Here is a 9,512-nt window from a genome sequence, read left to right on the forward strand (position 1 = left end):
CGCTTTCGCGGCGCGGCACAATGTATTCTCAATGTGTGAGCGACGCGGCATTCGGCGATATCGTCGCGAATAGTGGGAGCTTCGGCTTCGGCTTAAGTTTTCCCTGCTTCATCTGCTTCTTCTTCCACTCCGCCCCCTTCGCGGACAGTGCGCTGTCAAACAAACCTGCCCCCTTTTCATTGCTTCTCCGTGGGGGGGTCTGACTGGTTATCTAATCACGTGTGGTTCAACAACGTTATGGAAAATACAACCGCTTTGGTGTTCGCCTCACAAGCTGCTACCTCACAGATACAGGCCATAATAATATATATAATAATATATATATATATATACATGTACGGTATGCACTTTGCTGCAGTGCATCAACCATGGCTTCTTCAGTGCTGGTGTCGTCCCAGGCTGCTACTCTCAGTGTCATGTAATGCTATACCCCTCACAGAGAGAGCTCAGCACCAAGTCTCTCTTTTTTTCCATTGTCCTGCACACACACATACCTCAAACCATTCACTGTGCATTCAGTTTGGCTATTTACTCTGGATTTATGACTGTCTCACATCAGATTTGCAACTATATATGATATTTATTAGAAACTGCTACTGTATTCATTCATTTATCATGATACTCTAGCCACAATATGATATTATTTCATTATTCTGAGTGTTGCAGTAACATCATATGACACATTGTGATTTTTAGTTTACCTTTACACAACTACAGGTGCATCTCAATGAAGTAGAATAGCATGGAAAAGTCAATTTCCATTACAGTAATTCTAGTCAAATAGCCACAACCAAACATTGAATGCATATAGATGGACATGGCCTACTTTTCAGAAGTATTTGAGAGATTTGAGTTTTGAGATACTGAATGTTAGTTGTAAATGTAAGCCATAATCACTACAATTAAAAGAAATTAAATAAATGAAGACATGAAATGTTTCATTCTGTGTGCAATGGATCTATATAACGTATTAGTTTCACCTTTTGAATTGAATTACTGGCATAAATAAACTTTTCCATGATTCACTGAGAGGCACCTGTATAAATTATCATCTCTACTCTCTACTCAGTTTGCCCGTTTGCTTGTTTTATCTGTTTTCATTAGTTTTTGATGTTTACTTTGTGAACATGTACTTTAAAAAAAATGCACAAAAATGCAAAGAGAATTGGAAAGATTGGTTGGACATGTGAAGGCAAGAAGCTCAATCTATCTATCTATCTATCTATCTATCTATCTATCTATCTATCTATCTATCTATCTATCTATCTATCTATCTATCTATCTATCTATCTATCTATGTGTTTCCTGCAGCAGCGTGTTGGACCTGATGCTTATAAAAAGCCTTAACTTAACGCTCGTCCTTTAAGAGTGCGTTGGAACGCCGCTGAGTGTTGAGTGACCTGTGGAGGTCATAGGCGTCTGCTATATTTACCGGCCCTGTAACCTGATCCGTGGCATTCTGGTTCGCTGTGCTCATGCTATCCTCTCGCACTCTGGGGCCACAGCCTCCCAAGTAGCACCCCCGTTGCTTTCTCTCTTTCCGTCTTAACCGGTGCTCCCCCGGTCGCTCTGAATCAACAAAAGGGTGAGCTTCTTCTTCTTTTACGAACCGACTTAACCACCGCTCTTCCTCCCTCTTTTTTTTTTTTTTTTTCTCTCCTCTTAGGTACCTGCTTGTCCTCAGCGCCCGTAGGGTTCGTCTTCCCGAGGAGACGCTGGTGATAGAGGATAGGGGATAACGTTTCAGAGAGCTCGGGATTTTTGTAGCATGAGTAGTAGAGGGACAGCACAGCCGAGCGTCTCAGAGTCGGGGCCTGACCCCGGTTGAAATGCATGAATCCTGTGGTTGTTGTCGTGAACATACAAACAAACAAACACAGCAGCAGCAGCAGCAGGTTGTGATTGAAAAAAAAAGTTTGCATAATGAAGCTTTGAAAGATCTTTACCTGAGCTTTATTACTGAGCAACTTCTCCGGAGTTGATATCAACATGTGACCTGTCACGGAACAAGTTGTTTTTGCGGGTGTGTAGGTCGTTGGGCTATTTGATTCTGAGGCCCCGATTTGATTTGATATTGATTCACTTGGAGATATTTCAGTTTTAATACCAATTTTGCTTGGTTATTCACAAAACGAATGTTGCAAATTGTACAAAGATGGATTTTGATTGATTGATTTGTTTCATTTGAGTGTCATGCACATGTTTTATGGACGCTAAACATTTAAATACATACATTCAAGAGTGGCTAGCTAGTGTGTCATCTTAAAGCAGAAGTAAGCGGAATATTTGTGTTAATATAAGTCTTAAATAGTTATATCTTCCGACAGCAATCACTTACATAGAGTGTTTGGTCTGAAACACGGGTCTGTCAGTCACTCTGCTCTGCTGTAAGCCGAGGAGAAAACTTCTTGTATACTTCCTTGTATCCTACAACCTTTATCCAATGAGGAGAGAGAACGGCATGAAGGGCTGTGTGTGCAGCCAAGGGATGCACGTGACTGTGGTGACGTAGGGACGAGGACCAATAGATCCATGACGAGGGCGGGGGCTGCTAACTCCATCGGCTGACAAGAAGTTAGCCAAAACAACCGAATCGCTTACTTCTGCTTTAACAGAAAAGAAAGGAGAACAAACAAAACATAACCAAAAAAACCCAAACAGGAACAGGAAAGGAACTCTCTAACCTGGTGTATTATTAAAAATACTCACGTTTATATTACCGGTAAATTGACCGAAAAAGCACAAGTTAAATTGATGGACATTTATTTAAAATGACCCAGTCCAGAAGTAAACAGTGCAACAGTGCAATGGTGTTCATTAAAAAGATCGATCTAAGGATTTTATGAATCGATATCGGATCTTTCAAGCCAAGATGGATATAAATCGGAAAATCTATTTTTTTTTTAAACCCAGCCCAACTTTTGAGCATCAATGTTTCTCCTGTGCTGCGGTTGCTTTCTACCCACAGGCAGAGATTTCCTGACCAATTAGATTGTTTGGTAGCTGTTGTTGAGTGATATGACATGTAACCTTTCTGTGTGTGTGTGTTTGTGTGTTTCTACAGGAATATCCAGTGCCGCAAACTCGCAACGCCTGTGTGTGTGTGTGTGTGTGTGTATGTGTGTGTGTGTGTGCACTGTGGTGGGGTAGCAACAGTAGGATGAGCCGCCCCAGACCCATCGCAGTCTGCAGGGACTGACACACAGCTACAACTACGGCAGGTACTAACCACACACACACACACACACACACAGAGACACACGCACACACAGTCTGAGGGCTTAAGTGTCCCAGAGTACAGACAGTTTTGCATCAGTGTGCGTGTCTCAGGTGTATCACAGCAGCAGGTTCCCTTTATGAGAGAGAGTTGGGGAAAAGTTACGAAGCAGATGAAGTTAAGTCTGAGCTCACCAGTGACTCACGCAGATGACTAAGTTAGAGAGGTGAAGCTGGAAGCGGCGCCAAGCGGACCATTTCTCATGGAGCTTAAAATTTAGTTTGGCACGACGTAATCACAAGATGCCGTTAGACTTTTTCAGGTTTAATGTTTTCAGCAGTGAAACCTGACTCACTGTGTGTGTGACTGTGCACAGTCTCTGGATTAATTGTTTTTCTTTCGCTCTGAAATGAATCTGCTCCACAGAGTCGTGGCTATAAAACAGAGGCAGTGATAACAACGTGGAGGAGAGCGATCAAAGTGACATTTTGTTGCCCTACAGAGCAAGGTTATTATAGTTTTAAAACTTTCATTAGTTTTTATTTCTATTTAGTTTTAGTTTGCTTTTTTATTGCAGTTTAGTCCTAGTTAGTTACAAGTGTATAAGCAGTTTTAGTTTAGTTTTAGTTTAACCTTAGTTTTAGTTTTTCAGGTTTTAGGAGGAAGCCTCTGTCAGACCTCTGAAGATGAACTTCCAAATTTGTGGGATTATTCCCTTTTAGTTGCATCCCATAACGTTCCCATCAGTCCTCATCAAGTTACATTCACTCTTATCTACCTGTGGGTCGCACTTCAAGTCGTCCCATATTGAGCTGTGGCGTTTTCTTTAGTTTTGTTCATTGTAGTTTTTTATTTAGTTCTCGTTTTTGGAAAAATTGTTTTTTTTATTTTTATTTCAGTTTACTAAATTCTTTTTTCACTGCTAGTTTTAGTTTAAGTCTTAGTGAACTATAATAACCCTGGGACAAAGGAACACAATCCCCTGTGGAGACGGAGAGGTTTTGGTGGCACGGCCAGAACCACCACGTCACCCTGTCCTCCATGTTTGTTTGTTTTTCTTCTCATGTCACGTTTGATCGCGCAAGTTTCTGTGAGATCTCGTCTCTGGAGAGTCTCCACTACACTGTGAGATTGTTACTATAACAACAGGTGTCTGGCTTCGCGGTCTCACTGTGGGAATACGTAGGTGTTCAAGCCCAGATCTGGTTCAGAACATGAGAACGTAAACATCCACAGAAACAAAGAAAGATTAGAGCTGGATGTCTCTGCTCTGTTAATATTACACCCACTACCTGCTCATTATGTGACAAAGTTGGATTTAGTCCTTCAGTCTCATTGTTTTTATAGGAAATATTCCATATAGCCTCTGATTATAGTTGGAAAATGCAGTAAAATTCGGTAACCCTTTAATTTACAGGCCGTTTATTACATGATTACATGATATTACATGATGTCAAGAAATAGCAAAGAAACAGCAATTAATTGTGTCATAATGTCTAGAAATAGCCTAGAAATAACAGTCAGTTTCAAAGACTTTGAAATTCTGGCCTTTCCCAAAAAATTCAAAGCATGAAAAGCATGTGTAATCTCTTGCCTTGATGATAAACATGACATTACTATGAAATTGACTATTATTTTTAGGCTGTTTCCAGACATTATGATGCAATTAATTGTTATTTCTTGGCTGTTTCTTGACATAATCACATATTTAACAGCCTGTAAATGAAAGAGTTACCTGAAATTCAAACAGAAGTGGAAAATGTTATTCCACAGTTGGCAAACAATAATCCTGAACTGATGGTTGTTTGTTTGTGTCATGGAGTAAATGAAATGCTTATAATAGTGATCGAGTTGATTGTTTTTTGGGGGAGAGCGAACTGTGCAGAAGTTGAACAAACTGTTGGAAAGTTGCGGCGACACCTGAGCTTCAATCTCACCGGGATCTGAAACTCTGGCCACGTTCAACACACTGACAACGAGGAAAAAAAGAACAATAGTTGCCCTTTAAATACAAAGATGAGTGAGTTTATGAGTGGAGCTGGTGCCGATCGAACATACAGAAACTATTCCACCGGTGTGAAGTAATGCTCCACGTCAGGTCGGTGCAGCAGCCGACGCCTCCCTCGGTGTCACTCGGTGGACCGGCGGAGATTGATAGGTGTTTGAAATGATAATGTGTCTAATTGACCAAATGATTACTGCAATGAATAAGGAATTAGAGCGGCCGCAGCTGCATCAATCACCGTGGCCGGAGCTCATTCACCGCTCTCTGAGCTTCCTGCTGCCGCCCCGGCCTCTCCCGTGACTCAGCCAACAGATGGTGGCGCTAATAATAAATGCTAATTGGTTTTCACATTATAGATTAGAAACTTGGTTTTTGTAGTGAGGGATCATAACGTGTGTGTCTGTGTGTGTGTGTGTGTGTGTGTGTGTGTGTGAGCTGCTGGAAGGGAACGGCAAAATATGAAATATGAAAAATAATAAATCTTCCTCCTCCCCCCTCCGAGTTTGGGGATGTGACCTATTTCGGAGAGTTTAATAAAGTATGTTCACGGATGGAAAATGAAAGGTGACTGAGCGGTTTCAGACAGAGAGAGGAGCCTCCTGAGATTTAGGAGACGCGGCCACGGGGCACGAGGACCAGGAAAAAAAAGAAAAACCCACACTGATATTAAATCGCTGCTTTCAGAGCATTTTTATGAACCAGATGTTTCTTGGATGCCACTTTAATTCTGTGGTTTCATTTTTGCGCCCCAGCACGGTGCATTCCTGCGCTCCCAGCCCCTCCTCGTCTCTTATATATCCGCCTGGCTGTAACTATATACAGTATTGTACCGTACTGTACTGCAACACACCAGACGTGTTGAGTGGAGTTTCACCACTTATCTCTGGAGAGCCTGGGGGAAGGTCCAACTATGGCTCGTCAGATTTAAGAAGGAGTCCGGCCTAATTTTAATATGCTTGGCAACAGGCAGAGTCGCTGTGCTGTTTGTAGGGGCGAGGAGGGGGGAGGATGGGGGGCAGAGGCGTCAGCGTGGCCCTCAGGACATCGGCCGCCTCTTATCTGCTCACATTTCAGGGTATATATATAGCCACCTGTAAGACCAAGCCAAGCCCAGAAGCCCCCCGAGTTCATTCCTCATATTATTCCTTGTGCAGGCAGCCCCCCTGTGTCTGTCTTTTTAATCTAAGCCAGTACATTTATTTTGGTTTTGAGGTGACTTGTACATTTTTTCATAGGTAGACAGAAGCCGTTAACAGCCGCCAATCAATGTGAGTTCACATAATTGCAATTCGTACGCTAAAAAAAGTTCCAGCAAGTCAGTTCTGATGCTCAAAGGAGTCATTCACCAATTATAACTTGACTTAAAGCTGAATTAATCAATATTTTTGTATTTATGAATAAGATATTGAAGAGGTTGCTTGTAAAGATAAACCTCCAGACAGTCACTCACTCCCCGACACCAAACTACAACCAGCAACAGTTGGTTTCTGGTACAAACAGTGGAGCAAAGGAACCAGGTGTTCCTCAGGTATAACGGCAGCTGAAAGAAAGATATTGTCAGATATTGTCTCTCCTTTATTTAAAATGAAAGGAGGCTGAAAATCACAGGACATGTCTGTTCTAGTGAAACAAGTCACCATAGGCAGGGAAAATCCTGGTTGGTGCAGGGTGGCCTATCAGGTTTTCAAATTTATGTATGATTCATGAACCCTTTGACGAGCTATTTGTAAGCGAGCGATGCGTGGGAGACCCCTGCTCTATATATCATCCCAGCTTCTTGTCATTTTTGTGCATTTTTAAGTCTCCATGTCAGCAATTGTGGTAACTTTAGGGATTATGATATTACGGATAAACGTCTGCAAATTTGGTGTTTATCCACTTTAATTCAAGGAAGTACATTTTAGCAGTCAGAGAGGTCAAAGGTGAAGGTCACTGTCTGAGGGCGATACATTGGGGACAGCTATCGGGATGATAGAGACTAAAACCATACTATTTGTTTCACGCATTTACACAAGACTGAAAGTATGAATGATACAAAACATGAGTTGCTCTCTGCAATTTTCATTTTGTAAAAGAAGCTCTCAGAGGAAAACAGAATAAAGACCCCTGATATAGATATTGTTGTTTATATAGATTGACTGAAACATTTCTCCTGATTGGTATAAAACACATTTAGAGCTCCTCAGATCTACTGCATGTGACCAGGTGTACGACTCTCTACTGATTGGTCCGGACAACCAACCTTCTCCTGAGGCTTCGTGCTCTGTTAATGTTAAAGGGATAGTTCAACATTTTGGCAAATTGGCCCATCGCCATAATCCCTATAATCATAGCAGTAGGTTCGTTACCTTTAATTGTCGGTGCAAGCTATTTTTAGAACGGTGGAGCAGAGCCGTGAGCTGCTCAGAGCTACGCTACGGAGGCTAATGGGATTTCTTGGTTTCCCTCATCAAATACACAATCCAACAACTCCAAAACGCTCTGGTGGACAAGTTGTGACCTGCACATTCACCACGCTATGAGATGATAACAGAACGTTACCAGACAGAGTTGTTTTAGAGGGAAATTAATGCAAAACCGCTGATGCGCGTTGCCTTCAGGGACAGTTTTTCAGCAAGCAGTCTCTGAATTTACCTTGAAAACAACTCTGTCTGGTAACGTTGTGTTATTATCTCATATCGTGGTGAATGTGCAGGTCACAACTTGTCCACCAGAGCGTTGTGGAGTTGTTGGATTGTGTATTTGATGAGTTTGATGAGGAAAACCAAGTAATCCCATTAGCCTCCGTAGCGTAGCTCTGAGCAGCTCGCGGCTCTGCTCCACCGTTCTAAAAACAGCTTGCACCGACAATTAAAGGTAACAAACCTACTGCTATGACTATAGGGATTATGGCAATGGGCCAATTTGCCAAAATGTTGAACTATCCCTTTAACTGGATGAATCACTGTCAGTGAAATATCAGTGAGTGATCAATAACCCTCTCTGACTCCTGAGTAATAGTTATACGGGATCTGAAGCCACTCGTCCAACACGTATGTGACGACACGTGTTCCAAGTTGTGTACACACGTCTCTGTCGTCACGGTAACAGCTGCGCATCACTCTCACGCATCTAAACTGCACTGACTCAACAAGAGACTGAGCTAACAGTTTACTTCACACACACACACACACACACACGCTCTCACTCCAAATTTCAAGAGAGCGTCCAGGCTGATGTCAGATTAATGCGGTGTCACCCCCAGAGTACGGCGGGCCGCCACTTCCTGCGTCATCACACATCCTCTTCTGAGCGCACTCCAGCCCGACGCTGCTCTCTAATGGGCCATCGGAGACCTGGGAGGACGATATGTGCTGCTAGAGATCTGACTCACTGCCTGATTACAATAATGGATTATCAACAACAGAGAGGCGCAACTCAGGGACATAATAGACCGAGTCAGTAATATCGATAAAAACCGCTGGAAAAATGCGTCTTAGAAACTCTGTCTCATCATCTCTCTTCTGTCGTTGGATGGGATTTATTTATCTGCAGTTTCAGATTACATGTTATTACTTTTTTTGGCTCAGTAGGATGAGAGAGGGAGAAGATCCAGAACAATGAAGTTATTGTCTGTGAAACCAAAAACAATGAGCTGAAAGTTGGCGAAATGTTTATAGAGCTCAACGTGAGCTGGATCTGTGAGTTTCAGGGGTTTGGCTTGAGAAGCTCTGAAGTTTCAGTCTGAAGAGTCAGGGTCAGCGATAAGACATGAAGACTTCAAACTTTGCAGGTGAATTAGAGACTTTTCACCCTGTTTCTACTGATCTTTATTTACATTTTGCAAGAGTTTCATGCAGTGCTGCACTGAGGCCATCTACCATGTACCAGCAAAATGTTGAGGCCCCAATACAGATTTGTCACAAGTGAATTTTCATCCGCCCCCAAAGTCCCTTATCAATCAGGTCCTGTTAAAACTTACCATACCATACAAGATGATGATAAATAACGTTATTCACTGCTCCATGGATTGATTTCTCACCGGCTTCATTGAAAATAAACACACATGGAGGAGAGGAGGGTTAGAGACACTGAGGAGGAGAGGCCAGACTTGTATATTTCCTCTTTAACCAACATACTGTATGTAGCTGGTGAGCATTTAAACCATTATATCTGTGTTTCCACCCAAGCCGCCCCATGTTCCCTGATTCTTACACCCACCCACACAGGGTTTAAAGGACACTCAGGATGAAACCAGGGTCACAAGTCATTATTTTAACTGTGTGAACTCTGTGGCTTTAAAGGAGACAT

General features: G+C 42.3%; 1 protein-coding gene across 5 annotated transcripts in view; it reads left to right on the top strand.

Moving 5' to 3' along the window:
- usp2a (ubiquitin specific peptidase 2a) overlaps positions 1-9,512 on the top strand; it is a 63,787-nt gene that overhangs the window by 1,012 nt on the left and 53,263 nt on the right. For 4 of the 5 annotated variants that reach the window (XR_015037444.1, XR_015037445.1, XM_085794844.1 and 1 more), the window contains exon 2: positions 3,065-3,221. The gene's annotated coding sequence lies outside the window, so the exon portion shown is untranslated. Of the gene's footprint in view, positions 1-1,312; positions 1,586-3,064; positions 3,222-9,512 lie in introns of those variants that run through there. The other variant, XM_085794845.1, reaches the window with a different exon arrangement.

This window comes from Trachurus japonicus, chromosome 13, assembly GCF_045865225.1.
Source record: "Trachurus japonicus isolate A0001 chromosome 13, Traja_1.0".
NCBI lineage: Eukaryota > Metazoa > Chordata > Actinopteri > Carangiformes > Carangidae > Trachurus > Trachurus japonicus.